Source organism: Balaenoptera borealis (assembly GCF_965194805.1).
Source record: "Balaenoptera borealis genome assembly, chromosome: 3".
In the NCBI taxonomy this organism is placed as follows: domain Eukaryota; kingdom Metazoa; phylum Chordata; class Mammalia; order Artiodactyla; family Balaenopteridae; genus Balaenoptera; species Balaenoptera borealis.
The window spans coordinates 184,461,496-184,482,446 of NC_138866.1; the positions used below are offsets into that span (position 1 = coordinate 184,461,496).

Genomic DNA, 20,951 nt, shown 5'->3' on the forward strand with positions numbered 1-20,951 from the left:
GTGAGAACTTAAACCAATCCTTCTCAACTCTTCCAAAAGATTGAAGAGGAAGCAACACTCCGAAAGTCATTCTATGAAACCACCATCACCCTGATACTAAAACCAGACAAAGACACTACCAAAAAAGAAAATTATAGGCCAATATCTTTGATGCATATAGATGCAAAAATCCTCAACAAAATATTAGTGAACCGAATCCAACAACACATAAAAAGGATCCAGTTGGATTCACCCCAGGGTCACAAGGATGGTTCAGCATACACAAATCAATAAATGTGATATACCACGTCAACAAAAGAAAAGACAAAAAACACATGATCATATCAATAGATGCAGAAAAATCATTCTACAAAATTCAACATCCATTCATGATAAAAAAAACTCTTGCCAAGGTGGGTATAGAGGGAACATATCTCAGCCCAATAAAAGCTATTTATGACAAACCCACAGCCAACAAAATACTCAACGGTGAAAAGCTGAAAGCCTTTCCCCTAAAATCTGGAACAAGACAAGGATGCCCACTCTCACCACTTCTATTCAACATAGTATTGGAAGTCCTAGCCACAGCAATCAGAGAAGAGAAAAATAAAAACAAAAAGTGTCCAAGTTAGAAGGGAAGAGGTAAAATTGTCATTATATGCAAATGACACTTTACTATATATAGAAAACCCTGAAGACTCCACACAGAAACTATTAGAACTGATAAACAAATTCAGCAAGGTAGCAGGATACAAGATTAACATACAGAAATCTGTTGCATTTCTTCACACTAACAATGAAATACCAGAAAGAGAAAGTTGAAAAAAAAAATTAAAAGTGCATCAAAAATAAATAAAACACCAAGGAATAAACCTGACCAAGGAGGTGAAAGACTTATACACTGAGAACTATAAAACATTGATAAAAGAAACTGAAGAAGATTCAAAGAAATGGAAAAATATCTCATGCTCTTGTTTTGGAAGAATTAATATTGCCAAAATGGCCATACTACCCAAAGCAATCTAAAGATTTAGCGTGATCCCTATCAAATTACCCATGACATTTTTCAAGGAACTAAAACAAATAATCCTAAAATTTATATGGAACCACAAAGGACCCAGAGTTGACAAAGAAATTCTGAGGAAAAAAACAAAGCTGGAGGCATAACCCTCCCAGACTTCAGACAACACTGCAAAGCTACAGTAGTCAAAACAGCATGCTATTGGCACAAAAACAGACATGTAGATCAATGGAACAGAGCAGAGAGCCCAGAAATAAACCCACACACCTATGGTCAATTAATCTTCAATAAAGGAGGCAAGAATATACAATGGAGAAAAGACAGTCTCTTCAGCAAGTGTTGTTGGTAAAGCTGGACAGCCACATGTAAATCAATGAAGTTAGAAAACTCCCTCACACCATACATGAAAATAAACTCAAATGGCTTAAAGACTTTATAAATATAAGACATGACACCATGAAACTCCTAGATGAGAGCATAGGCAAAACATTCCCTGATGTAAATTGTAGCAATGTTTTCTTAGGTCAATCTCCCAAGACAAAAGAAATAGAAGCAAAAATAAACAAATGAGACCTAATCAAACTTATAAGCTTTTGCAGAGCGAAGGAAACCATAAACAAAACAAAAAGACAACATACAGAATGGGAGAAAATATTTGCAAATGATACAATCAACAAGGGCTTAATTTCCAAAAAATACAAATAGCTCATACAACTCAATATCAAAAAAACACAAAAAACCCAATCAAAAAATGGGCAGAAGACCTAAATAGACATTTCTGCAAAGAAGACATACAGACAGCCAACAGGCACATGAAAAGATGTTCAACATCACTAATTATTAGAGAAATGCAAATCAAAACCACTATGAGCTATCATCTCACACAAGTCAGAATGGCCATCATCAAAAAGCCTACAAATAATAAATGCTGGAGAGGGTGTGGAAAAAGAGAACCCTCCTACACTGTTGGTGGGAATGTAAATTTATACAGCCACTATGGAGAACAGTATGGAGGTTCCTTGAAAAACTAAAAATAGTGTTACAATATGATCCAGCAATCCCATTCCTGGGCATATATCTGGAAAATACAAAAACTATAATTCAAAAAGATACATTCACCCCAATGTTCATAGTACCACTATTTACAATGACCAAGACATGGAAGCAACCTAAGTGTCCAGTGACAAATGAATGGATAAAGAAGATGTGTGTGTGCACACACACACAATGGAATATTATTCATAAAAAAGAATTAAATATTGTCATTTACAGCAACATGGATGGACCTAGAGATTATCACACTAAGTGAAGTAAGTCAGACAAAGAAAAGCAAATATCATATGATATCACTTATATGTGAAATCTAAAAAAATAATATTAATGAACTTATGTACAAGACAGAAATAGACTCATAGACATAGAAAATAAACTTATGGTTACCAAATGGGAAAGTTGGGGGGGGGGGATAAATTAGGAGTACAGTATGGGATTAACAGATATAAACTGCTATATACAAAGTAGATAAACAGCAAGTGCCTACTGTATAGCACAGGGAATTATATTCAATATAATAATGTACAATGGAAAATAATCTGAAAAAGAATATGTATATCAGTTTGCTGTACACCTGAAACTAACACAACATTGTAAATCAACTATACTTCAATGAAAAAAAAAAGAGCATTTCAGTTTTAGCTTCTGTCTCTGAAATCCATCCTTTCATTCATAACCTAAGCAAGTAACAGCAGAATAAAAAAGATACAAGCAAATTTTCTGAACTGTACAGAGAAAATTAATTCTCCTTCCTATGCATGATTATACATACAACCTAGAGAGGAATATGCCAGTTATTAATTTTGACTTCTGTTTCACCATAATAAAGCTACAATCAGTCTAGGTAAACACTACTGAGCAAAAGGGAGGAAAGCAAAATTCTCTTCAAAAATGTGATAAAATTTTAAAAAGTGGTAAGATTAGCAAGTCTGAATAATTCAGCTTAACAAATGAGCCCTGATTCCATCATTCCAGCTGCACATAGGTCATTTCTTCTTGGATAACATATTATCATCATCAGATTCAACAGGTCCCAATCTAAACTGAGCAATTCCAAAATAATTCTTTTAAATGCTCCCTTGATACTGCCAATGGCACCAGTTAGGTTTAATGTATTAAAAGAAATTTGACATAGACACAGTAGATACAGAGAACAGGATAGTGGTTACCAAAGGTGAAGGGGTGGGTGAAATGGGTAAAGGGGATCAACTGTGTGGTGAGTTTCCATATAGAAGGAAACTAAATTTTTGGTGGTAAGCATGTTGTATTGTAGGGTATACAGAAGTAGAAATATAATGTTGTACAGATGAAACTTAGATAATGTTATAAATCAATGCTCTATAAAAAACAAATTAAAAAAATAAATTGTCCTTTCCAAAAAAAAAAAGTATGCTCAACTGATTTTTGAGGAAGCTGCAAAAGCAATTCCATTGAGGAGAGATAGCATTTCAACAATTGGTGCTTGAGCAATAGGACATCCATAGGCCAGGAAAAAAGACCTTGACCTAAGTCTTACACCTTATACAAAAATTGGTTCAAAATAGATCACAGTCTCTAATGTAAAACATGAAACTACACATCCTTTTAGGGAAAAAAAAGAGATAATCTTTATCTCTGAGGAGTTCTTAGATTTGATACCAAAACCTTGATCCCCAAAAGAAAAAATGGACAAATTGAACTTAATCAAAAATTTTAAAGTCTTTGCTCTGTGTAAGACCCTGTTAAGATGTTTTAAAAAGTTACAGAGTGGGAGAAGATATTTGCAAGCCACGTATATTATAAATGACTAGTCTTGAATATATAAAGAATTCTCAAACTCAACAGTAAAAAACCAACCTATAACACCAAAGGCACAGTTTATGGAAAATGTAGTTCATAAAGTAGAATTAATTAAATTAAAAACTTCTGCAGTGTAAAAGATACTTTCAAGAGAATGAGAAGACAAGCCACAGAATGGGAGAAAATATTTACAAAAGACATACCTGGTAATGGACTGTTATCTAAAATATGCAAGAAACTCTTAAAAATAAGAAAATAAACCACCTTATTGAAAAATAGCCAAAAGACCTGGACACCTCACCAAAGAAGATCACAGATGGCAAATAATTGTATGAAAAGATGCTCAACATCGTATGTCATTAAGGAAATGGAAATTAACATCACAATGAGATATCCTTCAGTAGGTGAATGGATAAACACACAATTCCACTAAAAGAAATACACTAAAAAGACAAAAAAAAAAAACCAGAACAAAATATATTAAAAGAAAGAACACGGAAATTAAAATAGTATACTAGAAAATAGTCATTTAACACAAAAGAAGGTACTGATAGAGAAAGAGAGAAATAAAATGGATACACGATCCAGATTGGTCCAATATGAGGTTAGCCTAGTCAGTGATTAGGGAACCAGTCTCCTGCTGGACAAGAACAAGGATGACTGAGTCGATGCTGGCCTTCAGTATGAGTGGAGCCAGACTATGGGTGTTGCTGACACACGGAAAGTGCAGAACAGATAGGGAAAAAGAAACGGATTCTGGGCTGACATTGTTGGGTTGGCAGGGCTCCCACTGTTAGGACATAAGGTACCTCTGGGTGGATGAACTGGAAAAGTCCAGCCTGCAGGAGATGGCTTTGCTATTAGAGGTTCCTTTGTGTGAATAAAATGGCACCCCTTCCTCCAGGTAGACCCAGATCCATGTCTGGGCATATGGATGGTGAGCTGGATCCAGCTCCCACTTGCCCCCTTGCCCAGGCACCTCTGAGCAATGCACAATCTACACAAATATACACTGGATCTCTGAGCCTTGCCTAAAACCTGCTCTTCCTCTGAAGTTTGAGCCAATATATTTTGTCGATTAAGCCAGTTTAAGTCTTTTCTAGTATTTTTACAATGCGTACAGAATTTATTAACATAAAATGAGGTGTTACAAAGAGAAGATTTAAAAATGTGGAACTGTGTGAGCTGAGAAGGTAGGCTGGAGGCTAACAAGGATAATCATACAGATCCCAAGCAGGGAAGTTGGACACCTTTGTATGTAGCAGCAAAGAGTGGGTTAAAATATTTCCTACTGTGCTTTGGGACTCTGAGTACATTTCTACCAACGCTGTGACACTGACATCTGGTAGGAAAAAAAAAAAATCAGGATTTTGGAGATTTTGAATATATATTGTGACCTTGAGTTAGGTCTTATGTGAGCAGTACAAGCACACTTAGGCTGCAGGTGGCTTTTCTGAAAGCAGAAAGGGAGTGTAATGCAGTTGCTGTCTTAACTAGCATCTGCTGAATTGATTGCTTGGCCACTTAATATGCTCCAGTCTCCTGTAAAACATCTTGACTGAAGCCCATGGTCCTCAGAATGTTTGTGGGTATAGGTGTTGCCCTTAACCCACCAAGTACACCTGTTCCCACTAACTGAGTTTTATGGCCACCCAACTTACTTGTGTCTTTTCCTAAATTTATTTATGCCAGTTATGTTTATTGTAACATAATAATTTAGTAAGTAATAAAGAATTACAGAAACCAATGAACTATGAGTATGACAGTAGAGGGTTTTTTTTTTCCTAGGAAAACTAGATTAAATGCTTTGGAAAGACTTGATAAAAGTCAACTGCTTAAATATTGGTCTCAAACTATAAAAATTGGGGGAAATTGTAAAAATTTAAAAGGATTTTTCTCTCCTCTACTTCACAAGTTCCTTTAAATTCTCACTCCACATTAAAAGAAAACAGAATAAAAGAAACTGTAAATCTTACGCTTCAATGCATTACGTCTAAAGTTTAATGTGAGAAAAGACCCACACTTGAAGAAAAAGCCTTGGCCTCATACCAAACTACTGATGAATGGATGAATAACATAAAATGTTTATAATCTATTTGTATCCTTTTATGTTTCCTTTTGAATTTAAATTGACCAATAAGCAGTCCTTACCACAATGGTTAAGAGGTTTCCATGGTCTGGCTTTGCTAAGAGATACTTTTCTGGGGAACTGGCTGTCTATGGTGTCTGGGGGGGGGGGGGGCCCAAACATTTGGAGCCTCTCAAGGCTGGAAGAGCTAATTCTCCTTCACAAGCTGAGGTGGTGCCAGAGAAAGCAGGAAGGCGGGAACTTCTCAGAAATATGAGTAAGCTTAGTCCTGACCCCTCCCACTCCCGTGTCCATTTCAAACACCTTAAGTTATGCAGTAGCGACCAGATGAATGGGAAGGAAACAGTAAATTTTTAAGGAAACCGTACTTCCCAAGAAGCCCAAGCCTGGCCGGTAACTGTTGGTGGCCTGAAGGTCTTGTGTCGAGGGAAGAGGTCTTTTCTCTCCTCGCAGACAGGCCGCTGGCTGTCCTCCAACAGCCATGAGCCAACTGTGAGGAAGGCATGGGCCTGGGGATGTCACTGGGTTGCAGATCCAGACTCGCCTGAAGGTCACCTTGACTCGTCTTTTTTTAAATTATATGAGTCAATGGATTTCCTTTACTGTTGGGATTTAGTTTTCGGTTTGTTCCCAAGAGCAGTTTTTGGCTGAGGGCATGGACGAGGCAGTGTCTGCAAGTGGATTCAAGCGTTCTACCAGATAAAGTGCGTTCTATCTCCTTTGGAGGAATTTTGGGAAATGCAAGGCCTTTTTTGGTTTGTTTTTTTTGGTTTTTTTCTCCCCCCCCCCCCCCCCAGCTAGTGACATTTCCAGCGATGTTTTAATGCCCCATTGATCTCTTAGCGTCTCTCACTGGTTGGTGTCACGGACAGCTGCTCAGCTGGGCTTCCACTTAACCTGCCTCTGGTGTGCTTGTAAAGTGTGCTCTGCCCAAAGGTCAGTGGATGAATTACAGCAGGACACCCAGAATACAAGCCAAATGAGCCCTTTAAAAAACGTGCACGGCCAAACTGAAATATTACTTTAAGTAATGCAGCAGAGAAACACTGTCAGGACACAAGGAGCAGTCAGGGGTGAATATGCTTGCTTTGAGCATAGTGTCGCACAGCAGGAGAGAGTCCCTGGTCATCCTAGCGCCGTGCACGTCCCTCCCCGTGGGAAGTTCTCCCCTGCACATAAAGGAGGACGCGTGTGCATCTGCTAACGCAGACAGCATCTGTGCTGGTCCTGGACCCGTTTGCCCTGGGGTCTATCTGCTCCCCTGTACTGCGGGACAGATGAACCCTGTGAGCTAGTCCCCAGCTGGGACCGGCGGGGCGGACACTAGCGGGAGGTCGGGGAGGAAGGAGGGAGAAGCCAGTATCTCTCCTGCTCCCTTCTGACCCTGGGAACATCTGATGCAATAGTGGGCCGCGTCCAGCTCCCCTCCGGTTCCCCGTGACCTTTTTGCATCCTCACTCTGGCCCAGGGATGGTGGTGGCTTCCTGCTAGGGTTAACCTTGGGGTGTCTCCCTGTCTGCTGTTGGGCATTTCAGCTCTGCCTTCCCCTGGGTAACCAGTTTCCTGCATCAGCCTCTCTGTTTTAAATACTCAAGTGATTTCCTTGAGGAGGTCCTGACTGATATAGTATATAACTCAAAGCCTTAGGCCAGAGGTTCAGAAGGATGGGTCCAAAATATACTGTCATATTGCTCTTCTACATCTGAAGGCTTTTAGTCTATTTGTTACACATTTATTAAGTGCTCATGTTTTTTTTCCCCCTTGCATTCTCAATATTTCTTCTATTTATGACTGAAAGTTACACTTCAGCTTATAAATGGACTTTCTTGTTTTCTAGTTATTACATCTTGGCTTAATACTTTCCAAACACTGTTTTATTATGTTCCACACTTAAAAAGCCACCTGGAGAGTCTCCCTTTCTAGTCTTTTTGTTAAACTATCTTTAAGCCCCCTTGCATGTTTTTGTAATGTGTAACGCAGACTCTGTTACAACAGAAAAGTTTCAAAAGACTTGTGCAGCTGGGAACTTTTTGATGATTTCATTTTATAAGTCCTTTGGAATGAACGTGGGCATTAAAAGGCACAATGAATACAATATCAGTTTAACAAGATTTGAGTGGCCTTATTTTTACGGAGAAGTTAACGTTTCTAGACATTGCGATTCCACCAGTGACTTTCTCTATGTTTAAAAAATGGAATTTAGCAGACATATAAAATGGAAAAAAATAGAAGAGTTGTCATAAATCTTTTTTACTAAAGTGTTTTGCGATTGCTTCACAAAGAAACGAGATGAGAACGTCCAGGTGCTATTTGTTAAAGTATAGGGTTGATGTTTCAGCATCTCAAAGGGATATAATGAAAGAAACTAAAGAACATAGGTCATATGTGATGGTAACTCACCAGAAAAATCAGGTCCATCTGGCTTCTCCCCAAGAAACAGGAATCCATGAGGCCAAAGCAGTGAAAAGTGCACAGTGTGGCCGAATTCACCAGACACTCCCGTGTGGCAGGTCTCAGCCTGCCCCCGTCCTGGCCAAGGTACTGCCCCGTGTGGGTCATAGCAGGGCAACCTGCAGGCAGCTGTGGAGGTGGGATCTGCTGGCTTCTGTGACTACCTGCTGTGGTGGTCGCATCAGCCACTTGCACCACTAACGCCATCTCCCGAAAGAAGATCACGTGGCCACAGCACGTGGGCCGGAAAGGTTAGCAAGACCTCTCAGGCCTTGCTCCCCTCTCTGCAGTCTGTATGCTGATAAAGGCCAAGAGACTTCATTGCTGGGCCAACTGTCCTCCTCCATAGTCTTGTTTTTTCTTTTTAGGGTCTTTGGTTTAGTAGATAGCTTGCACTTTACCCTCTGAAAAATACTTAAAGATTATTTAATATCTTGACTTAAAAGAAAAAACAATATATTTTGAGAGCTTTCTAGATTAGTATGATCTCGTTCACTCTTTTAAAATAGCCGTGTAATAGTCCCTCCCATGGATATACTGTATATGTTTAAACCAGTACCATATCAGTGGATGCTTCAGATATTTCCAGTTTTTTGCTATGACAAACACTGTTGCAGTAAACATCCATGTACATTTTCCACTGGTGAACTTTCTTGACTAATTCTATAGGATGATTTCTAACTGTGGGATTTTAGGCCAAAAGGTACGTATATTTTGCATTTTCAGAGAGATTGCTGTATTCTCTTCTTGGAAAAATCATGCCAGTTTACACTCATAGAAACATAATGAGGGGGGTTCCTGGTGACTGCAAAATCCTTTTGTTTTCTGAGCACCTTGATGGGATGGGTTTCATAAGCAAATGTAGAGGCAGAAGGTAAGGCATAGTTAAACCTTCCTAGATAATTTCAAGAGAAAGAAACTTGACGGGGAAGGCGTGGCATTCTGGAGGCCAAAGGCTGAGCAGTAAGGTGGCAGGGATTTGGTGCTGTGAAGAGGGAAGGAAGGAAGAAGAGCCTTCCTGGTACTAAAGCACAGAAGGGATTCTGGAGAAGAGCATTCAAAGGGACTTGCAAATTCTGACGTGGGATGAGCGGTGAACGGCTCTTTTCCTTTCCTACCAAATTGCCAAAACACTGCACATTGATCACTACGTATCGTTTTGAGTAAAGTCTTTCGGGGTGTTCGATAAAGAAGACAAGGGAGCTTTGAATTACAGTTGTATCACCACGTTGCAGAGCATTTGGAAAGTCAAGACAAAGGCAAGCAAAACACCGTGGCTCTATAACCCTAGCATAACCACTATTACAATTTTAGTGGATTCCTGGCCTCCCTTTTCTTTCATATGCATTGTTTACATAGTTGCAATCATACTTTACATATAATTTTTGTATCCTGTTTTGTGAATTTAATATTAATGTGTGTGTGTGTACTTATAAACAAAATAGCAAGATGGAGAAACAAACCTTTTACATTCTTATTTTTCACTTTCATTTGAAAGTTTTGTTGTGGTCAGAAGTAATCATAGACATATGTATGTAGTGAATGTTTGGGATTCTCTTCTCAGGGCTGAAAGTTCAGTGCACATGTTAAACGGATGTGTTTGGAGACCAAAAATACGACAATAAGTAAGTTGTTGAGGGCTGTTGATGTCACTTTCTGGTTTTAAATACAGAAAATGGTATTGACTGAAACATCTACTCCTTCAACTTTTGCAGATGTAAGCATTTTGTTAGTATTTTGGTTCTAGATCAGATTGAATTAATTTTTAATAGACAATTGAAAGTTAATTCAATTGGTTGTATATGCCAGCTTGAAAATGGAAGACTACAACATTTTCTCCCCAAGGTAGTGTTTTCCCAAAATGTAGTTTTACTTATTGATTTTCATGCCTTGTTGAACTTTGCATGTACTGATTTAAGTACAGACCTAAGTTAATTAAATATTTTTGTAAAGCAAAATGTAGAGTTGACAAGATTCTTTGCTTACACATTGCCAAGTAATACACAAATTATGGTATTTAGTTTGTAAACAGTCATAGACGTTGCTTCTAATAAATATTTAGCATAGACCATGAAAAGATTTTAAAAAGAAAAGTATATGATTGTCTTCATGATATGTAAATAATAGTAAATAGTTATATATGCCAAACACAATACTTAATGTGACTGACACATTTATTGTTATAAAGTTTAGGCTCAGTTATACAAGCTAGCTTTCCAGTTTTACTAAGACTAGGACATATTTTCAAGACTCCTTAGGGTAGCTGAAGATTTCACCTTGGGGCAGATTACAAGGTAAGGCCCTCTTCTCTCTTCTTTCTGTGATAGTATCTCTCTGATACTGGGCTGGGGTAAAAGTGTAACCCATTGAATTCTGCCTACTCACCTTCCCTGTAATCTTGGTTGTACTGGTGTAATTCCAGAGGCCCAAGTTCCTACTTTTGATTTGACCTGATTCCTACACCAGAATTTCTGAATTCTTCTTCTGTTTGCTGTGTTGGCTCCCTTTTGATCTTGATCTCTTCTGGCCCTGGCTGATACACTACCCCTAAATCCAGAGAATTCCAGAAGTTGCTTGATAATTTAGGTAGGTAACTTTGACTTGGATGCATCAGGTTCCAAATAGTCTGATTATAGCAATTATAAGGACCAGCATCTCTTACAACACAGCAGTTAAATATGCTTTCATTGAACTGAGGAAGTCCAAGGTTTATAGTTCTTATTAGTCAGTAACTTATTTTGAGAAAGCCAATTATGTGCAGTCATTTATTCTTTCAGGCCATTTTCATACTGAAGCATGGACGGCAATTCAGTATCATCCTCCCCTACCATCCTGTCTCCTTTTATTAATTTTGAATGATCAAATGGATCTGAGTTTTAAAAAATATATTTTAAACTTTTGTAATCTTAAATTATATGTTCTGAAAATAATAAATAAGACAGAATACTTGACTTTATTTAAATGCCAAAGAATGTTTAAAGTGTTTAAATCAGATAGTCAGTGAAATACAAAATTTGCTAAGACTTTGTCATCTTTTTAACCTTTGGATCAATCCTGAATCAGATGAATTTATATGTTTGCTCAGCATGTTTATCAGTAAGTTGCTTGGGAAAATTCTGAAAAATATAATTTCTAAGCCCTGATGATTCTTAACCAATTTTATTTCTTAACATATAGATTTTATTTTTAAGAAAATTTACACATTCCTCCTCTAAATACTTATCCAGTTTGAGTTGGTGAAGTCCTAAATGCTCCTGGTTTAAATGCACTATATAAACTATGAATTCAAAGCAGTTTAAAAAAATCTTTGATGTTATATCATTTCATATGATATGTATTCTATCATTAAGGAAAGCATTCCTATGGAAGAATAAAAAACTTTCTATAATTTTCAGTTTATTTCAATATGCAAAGTCAAATTTCTCTCACATCATAAAAACCTATAAAAATTATCAGTAGCTGTAGTCAGTGTTTTATAATTGTCAGAAAATGGCTTTCCCAATAACTTTGCAAAAAATTCATAGCCCGAAAGAATTGACTGAAGAAGCCAAGTATGAGTTTCATAAGAAACAGAGATTTGAACAGTCATTAGAAATAGTAGACATTTTCCAAAACAGTAAAATATGCATTAGTAAAACTTCAAATTCCAACAATGCTATAATCTCTCTCCAACAATAGTTGTTAAATATAAATATTACTGCTTTAGATAAATAATGAAGATGGAACCATCTGGTGAAAATTAGTTACATGCTAAACACTTGAAGTTAAAAAAAAAATTAGGGTCTCTGAAGATAAGTATATCTCTAGTAAAGCATTAGAAACCTGACTAGAAATAGCTCCCTAAGTATGACTATTAGTACATGAATCTCCAATACTTTTTTAAAAGATTGAGGAGGCAATCAGATTAAATTTTCTCAACAATAAAATATACAATCACTACTCACTGATAGGCTCTTTTGCCTCAATTCAAATACCCACTCACTTCAACTAAAGCACTCACTTTAGGTAATGACCAGAAACAGGAAATGAAAAAATACAGATTCTAAAAGTAGTCACAAAGAGCACTATAACATTCATGGTGTAAAATTTGAGAATACCAAAGAACGGATGGAGGGGACTATCACCATGTACACTGTTTACAACAATTATTCACGGCATATCTTTGCCCCAAGAACAGTATCTATTAAGAAAACATTTCAATTCTAATTTATACTAGTTCATGTTTACATTGTAAAAGTTATTCCTGGATCATATGTTTAAAAGAAAGATGTTAAAATTTGTAAGGTTCAAAGACTATCTACAAATAGGAAAATGACTCAGAAAAAATTATAAAAATGGGCAAAATAAATGAACAGCAATCATACAGAAGAGAAAAGCAAATGGTCAATAGAAGTAAGCAAATATGTTCAGCCTCATTAGTAGTAAGATATCAGCAGATTAAAACAATAATATTCTCTCATCAAATCAGCAAAATTTAAAGATTGATAACATCTAGTATTGTCAGGGGCATGGGTATATATTGGTGGGCTGTAAATTGATAGAATCTTTCTGGAAGGTCATGTGTAGTATGTATGAAACATTTTTAAAGTACACATTTTCTTTGCCATAGCAGTCCAACTTTCTGGAATGAATATATATACATATATTATAATGTATGTATTATATATATTTGAAATGAATACATTCAATATATATTATTGAATAATAATAAATATGAACATATATGATTAGAGGATAGACATATATATAAAATTAGAGATGATTAGGCAAGCATGTAAAGCTATGTATATAAAGATACACATTTTCAGTGATATCTACTTAAAAGTCAACAGTTGAAGGATTAAATAAATTATAATATAGCCTTATTATAGAATGCTATACAACATTAAAAAATAGTGAGTAGGTGAATTTGTCTAGAATGACAGAAATTTCATGATATACTGTTAAATGAAAAATTACAGATCAAATATATAAGATGATACCAGTAGTTTAAAGTAGTCTTAAACATATAGTACCCTAGGTATCTGGCAGAAGCAAAGGTCAATCTTCTGTGGTGGAAGCTTTTTTTCCCAGTTCCCAAAGAATTCCTTGAAAAACAAATTTCCAAGGGAAATGAGCAGCTCACAGCAAAAAACCATTCAACACACAGGGAAACAAGGTACCATGATTGTGAAGCAGCAAGAATACAAGACTTCAGATATTGTTATTATAAGAATATAAAATAATTATGTTTAGTATGTATAAAGAAATAAAAGTTTGAAAATCTGTACAGAGAATAAACTATATAAAATGACCAAATTTGAGCAAGAAACAAATAGAGCACCTGGAAATGAAAAACCTAATAACTGAAATGAACAAAATAAACCCTCAATGGATGGGCTTAACAGTAGATGAGACACAGCTGAGGAGAGAGTTAGTGATCTCAAAGACAAATAGTCATGAGGAAATTATCCAGAAGGTTGCACAGAAATGACATGCAATATATGGAAAAATAGGTAAAAAAATTTGTGGATAGAGTACATACGTGCCTAATTGGAGCTTCAGGAAGAAAAGAAAGAAGGGGAGCAGAGGTATTATGTGAGAATAAAATGGCTGAGAATTTTCCAGAACTGTTGAAAAGTATCTTCTGTCAGATTCAAGGGCACAGCGAAAATCAGGCAGATAAATACGAAGGAAACCCACAACTAGAAAAATCATAGTGAAAGTGTAGAGCACCAAAGAAAAGAGAAGATCTTTAAAGGAGTTGTACTATCTACAAAGGAGTAACAAACAGACAGCTGCTTTCTTGATGGCAAAAAGGAAGCCAGGAGACTGTGAAGTGATATATTCAATGTACAAAGGGAAAACTATTTTTAACCTAGACCTCTATTCTTAGAAAAAAGTATCTTTTCTGCATGAAGCCAAACTGGTGATCTTCTCAGGCCATCAAAAACTGAGGGGTATTTGCCATTAGTAGACCTTCACTAAGGGAAAAATCTAAAGAGTGTAAAAGAGAGAGAAGGAAAGTGATCTCAGATTCAAAGTCTGAGATACAGGGACTTCCCTGGTGGTCCAGCGGGTAAGACGCTGAGCTTCCAATGCAGGGGGCCAGGTTCGATCCCTGGTCAGGGAACTAGATCCCACCTGCTGCAACTAAGAGTTCGCAGGCCACAACTAAAAACAGATCCCGCGTGCCGCAACGAAGATCCGGCACAGCCAGATAAATAAATATTAAAAAAAAAAAAAAAACGGAGAGAGATGTTCAATAATAGCTATGACAGAGTAATAGGATTTGGATTTAGGCTTCTGCCTGAAATACCACCAACAACAATAAAATAAAGAGGTAGGAGTGAAGGATTAAAAGGGGGCCTGAGAAACCTTTTGGAGGTGACGATATATTCATTCTCCTGGCTGTAGTGATTGTTTCACATACGTTGAAACTTTTCAAACCGTACACTTTTAATATGTACAGTTTATTGTATGTCAATCATACCTCAGTGATTCTATTTTTAAAAGAAATGGAAAGCAGAGAAATCGGTAAATACATGCACAGAAACAAACAATATGAAATGATGACTGTATAAAGCAGCAATATCAAAGTTTTAAGGGGTTAAAGGAATTTAAACGCGTGAGCACAACAGCATGTTATCCCAGAAGGGACACAGCTCTGAGAGGGATGAGGGCTCAGCAGGTGAACAAAGACACTGATTAACTTGAGACTTTGATAAGTTAATGATGCCTGTTATTTTTGGGGAACAGTATCAGAGTGCACAACTTCCAAATAATAGTAGATAAAACAGAGTTAGAAAAAAAATTAATCAATTCAAATAGAAGGAAACAGAGGAGAGAAAAAGAATCATAGAAAAGATGGGACAAATGGAAAGCACAAAATAAGATTTCACATAATGTAAATAAATTAAATGCCTTCATCAAACACAAAGATTGTCAGACTATATTTTTATTTTTATTTTTTTACTTTATTTTATTAAAAAAATTTTTATTTTATATCGGAGTATAGTTGATTAACAATGTTGTGTTAGTTTCAGGTGTACAGCGAAGTGATTCAGTTATACATATACATGTATCTATTCTTTTTCAAATTCTTTTCCCATTTAGGTTATTACAAATTATTGAGTAGGGTTCCACGTGCTATACAGTACATCCTTGGTGGTTATCTATTTTAAATATAGCAGTGTGTACATGTCAATCCCAAAGATTGTCAGATGTATTTTTTAAAAATCAGCTATATTCTGTTACAATGAACATATCTAAAATGTTAGTTTCCAGAAAAGTTGAAAGTAAAAGGATGGAAAAGATACCCCAGGAAAACACCAAACAGAAAGTTGGTGTACCTCTATTAAAATCAGAAAAAATATACTTTCAGGCAAAAATCATTACTAGAGAAAAACAGGTTAACTTTATAATGATAAAAGGGTTGGATCCTTAGAAAAGATAACAAGAGACTTCCCTGGTGGTTCAGTGGTTAATACTCCGTGCTTCTAGTGCAGGGGGTGCAGGTTCTATCCCTGGTCAAGGAACTAAGATCCCACATGCCACTCGGTGCAGCATGGCCAAAAAAAAAATTTTTAATCTCTATGTACCTATTACGATAGCTTCAAAATGTAAAAAGCAAAAATGTTCCATATGATTAATTTTGGCCATTGAGATATAAGTAGAATTGTGGTACAGCAGTTTCCTTAAAAGTAAGCCAGTGCATGACCTTTGCCCCTTTTAATGCTTTCCTCCCTCCTGTTGGCAGGAATGTGGTCCTGATGTCTGGAGATGGAGCAGACCTTGGAAATGTGGGTCCTGCCCAGGGGAGGAGCAGCCTGGGTCCCTTAGGACTTTGTGGAGTTGAACCACTGCTGCAGACTCTTGTTGTAATACACTTCTGTCCTCTGTAAGTCACTGTTTTTGGAGTCTCTTTCTCACACCAGAACCTAATCTTAACTAATACAGAGTGAGTTTACAGAAACTAAGGAAGTAGACAATTTTGCAAAGGAGGGAGAAAAATCATCATGGCTTTCCTAATCCCAAAGAGCTCCTGTGATGTTACTATAACACTTAGGTAATCAATAAGACAGAAGAAAAAATAGTTTCCTCAAATGACAGCTGGCAATATATTGCATATGGTTTATTAATCTGTGCTTCTGCCTCTTTCAGCTGATTTGCCAGTTAGGAAGGAAACAGAAAATTAATTAGGTTCATTTAGACTTCTTTTTTTTTTTTTTTTTTTTACCTTAAGAACTTAACGTTCGTGGAAACTGCAAAATGTCCCATTTGTGCTTAAAATCCTCTATAGGAAATTTAATTGAGTAAATGCAATATCTCTCAGAGAGAATGCACACATTCTAATTTCTGTTCTATGATATCTGATTACAATCTGCTTGCGATCCCTAGAGTCTAGTTTTGTTCCTGCTGCTATTGCTGCTGCTGTTGTTTTCTAATCCAGTGACAAAACCCAGAGCAGAATTGCTCAAGCCCAAACACTTGCCAGGTAATATTACAGGGATGAGAATACGAATCACCGAGAAAGACAAAGGAAGATTTCAATATGGAAAACCAATGCCAGTGGCCTCAATAAATGCTCTTCAGGACCCCAACGCTGAAAGCTAATAAGTTCTGGCACATTGTGATCGGTGCAAATCCACACTGGAGCGTATTGGAGGGTGTGACCTAAGACCGCAAAGGGCAGAGGAATATGGGGCACGAGACGCTCCATCAATGAACCAAGTGAGTGGTTTCCAAACTGGGAACACATGAACTCTTGCCAAAGGGTCTGTGGGTGTAGACGCTTTATAGGAAATCAATTTCCAGATTCCAAATTGTTTCTGAAATTTATGTATCTAAAAACGTTCCTATGCACTAAGCCTCAGCCCGGTTTTCTCATCCTACCTTTTTACAATCATCCTTCTTCCACTTTACAAGCCTCCGAGATATACTCCAGTCACCAAAGAAGACAAATCATCTCACCGTAAAACCCTAATTTATTTATTTTCTTACAAAAATCACACTGAATGGTAGAACTAATTTTCATCGCAAATAATGGTATCCATCATTCCATTATTCAAAAAGGATAATGCTCTTGGCTTCTATATCTTTAATAATATTACAGAGTTGAAGGGCAAAAGACGACTAGTCACCCAAACAATGCTTCTTTTCTCAAAATAAGTAATATCCTCCTTAAGCCATGTTCTCATTTGGTAGAGACACATGATTTACTAGGCATCTGGAAGCCATTCTTTTAAGACGTCTTCACTGTTTCCTTTGGTGTTTTTGGGAGACATCACCCGGATATTATTAATCCTCAGTTTGTTTTTCCAAAATATCAAGTCTCACATTAAATCCTTTATTCTCCATGAGGATTTCTGGAGTAATCACTTCTTGGCTAGACTACACATTTTCTATATCAAATAACTTTCCCTGCATTCCAGTGTATTTGCCCTGAGTTTCTACTTTTAAAAAAATCCAGAACAGAGACCAAGTGCTACTTGACATAAAATGGGGTTAAACACTTTTTTATGGTATTCTGTCTTCTTACTTAGATAGAGAGTTGAGAACAAAAAAGAGAGACTTTGAATAAAATAATTATAAAAAGATTTTTTAAAGACTCAGAATAATTGCATAAAAATAAAGAAGCAAATCAGAACACTTAACTAGGCTATTGATCCTAGATATTCTTTTTTTTTTTAACTTATGATTACAATGTGTTTAAATTATTTGCAAACAACCTTAGATATTCCTGCTGGAGGACAGAGAATATGATAAGGTGACAGAACCACCATGATAACGTACTGGGAATGAAGACCAAAATTAGAACCCACTTGATGAATGATACATGAAGAAGGGTGCTTCAGTAGATTATTAGTTCCAGTGATTTCTTCACTCTGTTGAAGTGGTGTCAGATTATCCACACCCTTGCCATGATTTCATGGTGGGCAAATAATAGCTCCCAACCTTTGGCTTTGAGCTTGGCCATGTGACTTTTTGGATCCATGGGATGTCAGTTGACATGATGCTATCAGAGGCTTGGAATGTCCATGAAAGTGACTCACCACAACAAGTACATCCCACAGGTAGCCACTGCCCCTGAGCCTGAGTTCTGGAACAAGGCCTGGAACCAGGCCCAGAAGCAGAGCCTGAAGCAGAGCACTTACTCAGGGCTCGCCTAGGTGAGCCAAGCTACAAGAACTGCAACTGACCTGAAGGTCTGTGAGTACAGATCCACGTGTACCACTGAGTTTGGGGCTGTGTGTCATGCAGCATTCTTGCAGCACTAGCTACTTGTCACAGAAGCTTTGCCCTCTCCAATGTCTGAGTTCATCAGGACTGGGTCTCTTAAGTCTGTGTATCACTAGCCAGGCCTGGATGATGGAGCACAGCCTTTCCACAAGGTGGTTGGCCCTGGTTTTTCTTGAGAAGTTGATTGGATCCTGTTTTTTTCTTTTCTTAAAAATCACAGTGATGGGCAAGACTCTTGCTTGTCTTTGGTATTGCTCAACATTTCCAAATTTCTAAATGACATGCTTAAACTGCTATGGCTTGGTTTTTCTTTTTAGAGATTATTGTTGACTCTTTACTCTGGAAGTAGAGGGTATAATTCTGTTGCCACCACTCCTGCCCCATGCTACCCATACACGTCCCCTCTTCCAACACCTATCTATTTGCCTGGAAGAACTCTCAAATGTCAGCACCTGTAGATCTTTGCATTCATGCTGGTCAGTGTCAGATCTTCTGCCTGAAGATGGAAGTCGGGTTGCCAGTGCGAGGAAGGGTCCAGGAGAGGGGGCGGCGGGGACGGTCAGCATTCCGGGAGCCCATGTTTACTTAGTTCCATGATTTCCGTACAGTGTTTTCAGCTGCTCCTGGTGCCCTGACTGATAAACCTCTCTGTCGGGGAAAAGGTTTATAAGTCCAGCTCCTCCTTGAACAAGGCTTTCAAGCTCTTTTCCTGTTTTCAGTCTACTCTGCACCTTTAGAGATGCCTCCAAGTTCTGAGTCTTTCCAGGGTCTATTTTTCTGCAAATGTTTTATTTTTATTGGCTTTGATCCCTTCAAGCTTTTAGGTTTCAGCTTTCTCCTCTCGGCTAAGCCATTTCAACTCTTCTGTTTTCTATTACCCACATTTTGTTGACATGTTTCACCCATTTCATCTTCCCTCCCACTCTCTTTCCCCACTGTCATTTTAGTGATGTAGCATACAGGTTTAATGAACCCTGTAGGCCAGTTTTTATCATTTCTATAGGTGTGGCTCAAACTGATAAGAGAATGTACCTCTATGGGTTTATTTTTTATTTTTTCATTTATACAGAAATGAAGCACACAACATGCCTGCCTTAGTCCCCCCCAAATTCAGTTTGAGATTCTGTCATTTTGATTATCTTCTCCCTCAAATTTTCCAATCAAAAGGCCAATCAATTGCACTACATGTATATACGAGATAAAGATCCGAGAAAACACTTCTGTGTTTCCTTCAAGTCAAAATGTTTAAAGCAATCCTACACCACTTTTACTTTAGAATCAAAATCATTTTGATTAATGCATATGAAATGACCTTTGATATTTGATATATGGCCTAATTTTGAATAATCTGTACATATATAAATTACTCATATGTTCTATGTCTATTGTTTCTTACACAGTCCTAATCATTTACTATAGGAACACAGGCTCATTGTAACACATCCGAAGATAAGGAGGTATATAAATAAAAACACTAATAATTCTTCCCCATCCATTCACTTTCTAAGGCAATGTATATTATTGATTTGCTCTGAAATCATCTACAATTTGTACATATACCTAAGAAATAATATGTTAAAATTGTTTCACTAATTCAAGACATTGGGATTCAAGATACAGTAGACAGTTTATTCCAGAGTAAGGCACTAGGCTGAGATGTAAAATTGTAAAGGTTATAACTGGAAAGTCAATTTCCTGACTCACCCATATTGAAGTTATAGAAGGGAAATGAGTGGATTTCCAGGGAAGAGCTTTTTGAAGAGAGCTGTGCTAGCCATCTTTTTTCTACTCACCTGCCCCCCAACCTCAGTTCAGAAGTAAGGAAGAAGAAGGACTTTAAGGAGACTACTCAGAGAGCTTAATATGTGTCCTTTATCCTGTGCAGTTGTGAGGAGGGGAGGAGATGGTGGGTGAGCCTGGGGGGTGAGAGACAGGCAGAGTAGAGTGGCTCTGGCAGCAAAGTGGAGGAAAGCATCTATTGCGATAGGACTGACCTGTGCTCTAGAGTTTGTTGAGCAAATAATGTGTGAGTGCTTCCCATGGGCCAGATTTTGGCTGTGGGTGAAAAATACACTGGGGTTTGGAGGAGGTGGGATGGCAGCTATAAGACCTCAGCAGAAAGTAAATGTATGAACTGTAGGTTCCCAATGATGTAGTCAGAAGGAAGAAGGCTGTTTTGGGATGGAGCAAAATACAGTGGGAAGGGCACCAACACTGCAAGATTTTTGAAATTCTAAGAAAAAACATTCACAAGAGAATGAGCCAGATTAGGCTTAATGCAACGAATGCAAAGGTAGTTTATGACAGGGCAGACAATTTAGAAGATTCCTTGTCCTTTTACTTCTTCTCCTTTCACTC

The 20,951-nt window shown here is 37.4% G+C and overlaps 1 protein-coding gene across 9 annotated transcripts in view; it reads left to right on the forward strand.

Annotated features, from left to right (window-relative positions):
* Window positions 1-20,951, forward strand: part of ODAD2 (outer dynein arm docking complex subunit 2) — a 244,586-nt gene that overhangs the window by 40,452 nt on the left and 183,183 nt on the right. For 2 of the 9 annotated variants that reach the window (XM_082385957.1, XM_082385964.1), the window contains one exon: window positions 16,111-17,084. The exons of 2 other annotated variants lie outside the window; for them this stretch is intronic. The gene's annotated coding sequence lies outside the window, so the exon portion shown is untranslated. Of the gene's footprint in view, window positions 1-9,936; window positions 10,002-14,798; window positions 17,085-20,951 lie in introns of those variants that run through there. 5 more of the 9 variants (XM_082385958.1, XM_082385954.1, XM_082385959.1 and 2 more) reach the window with 5 other exon arrangements.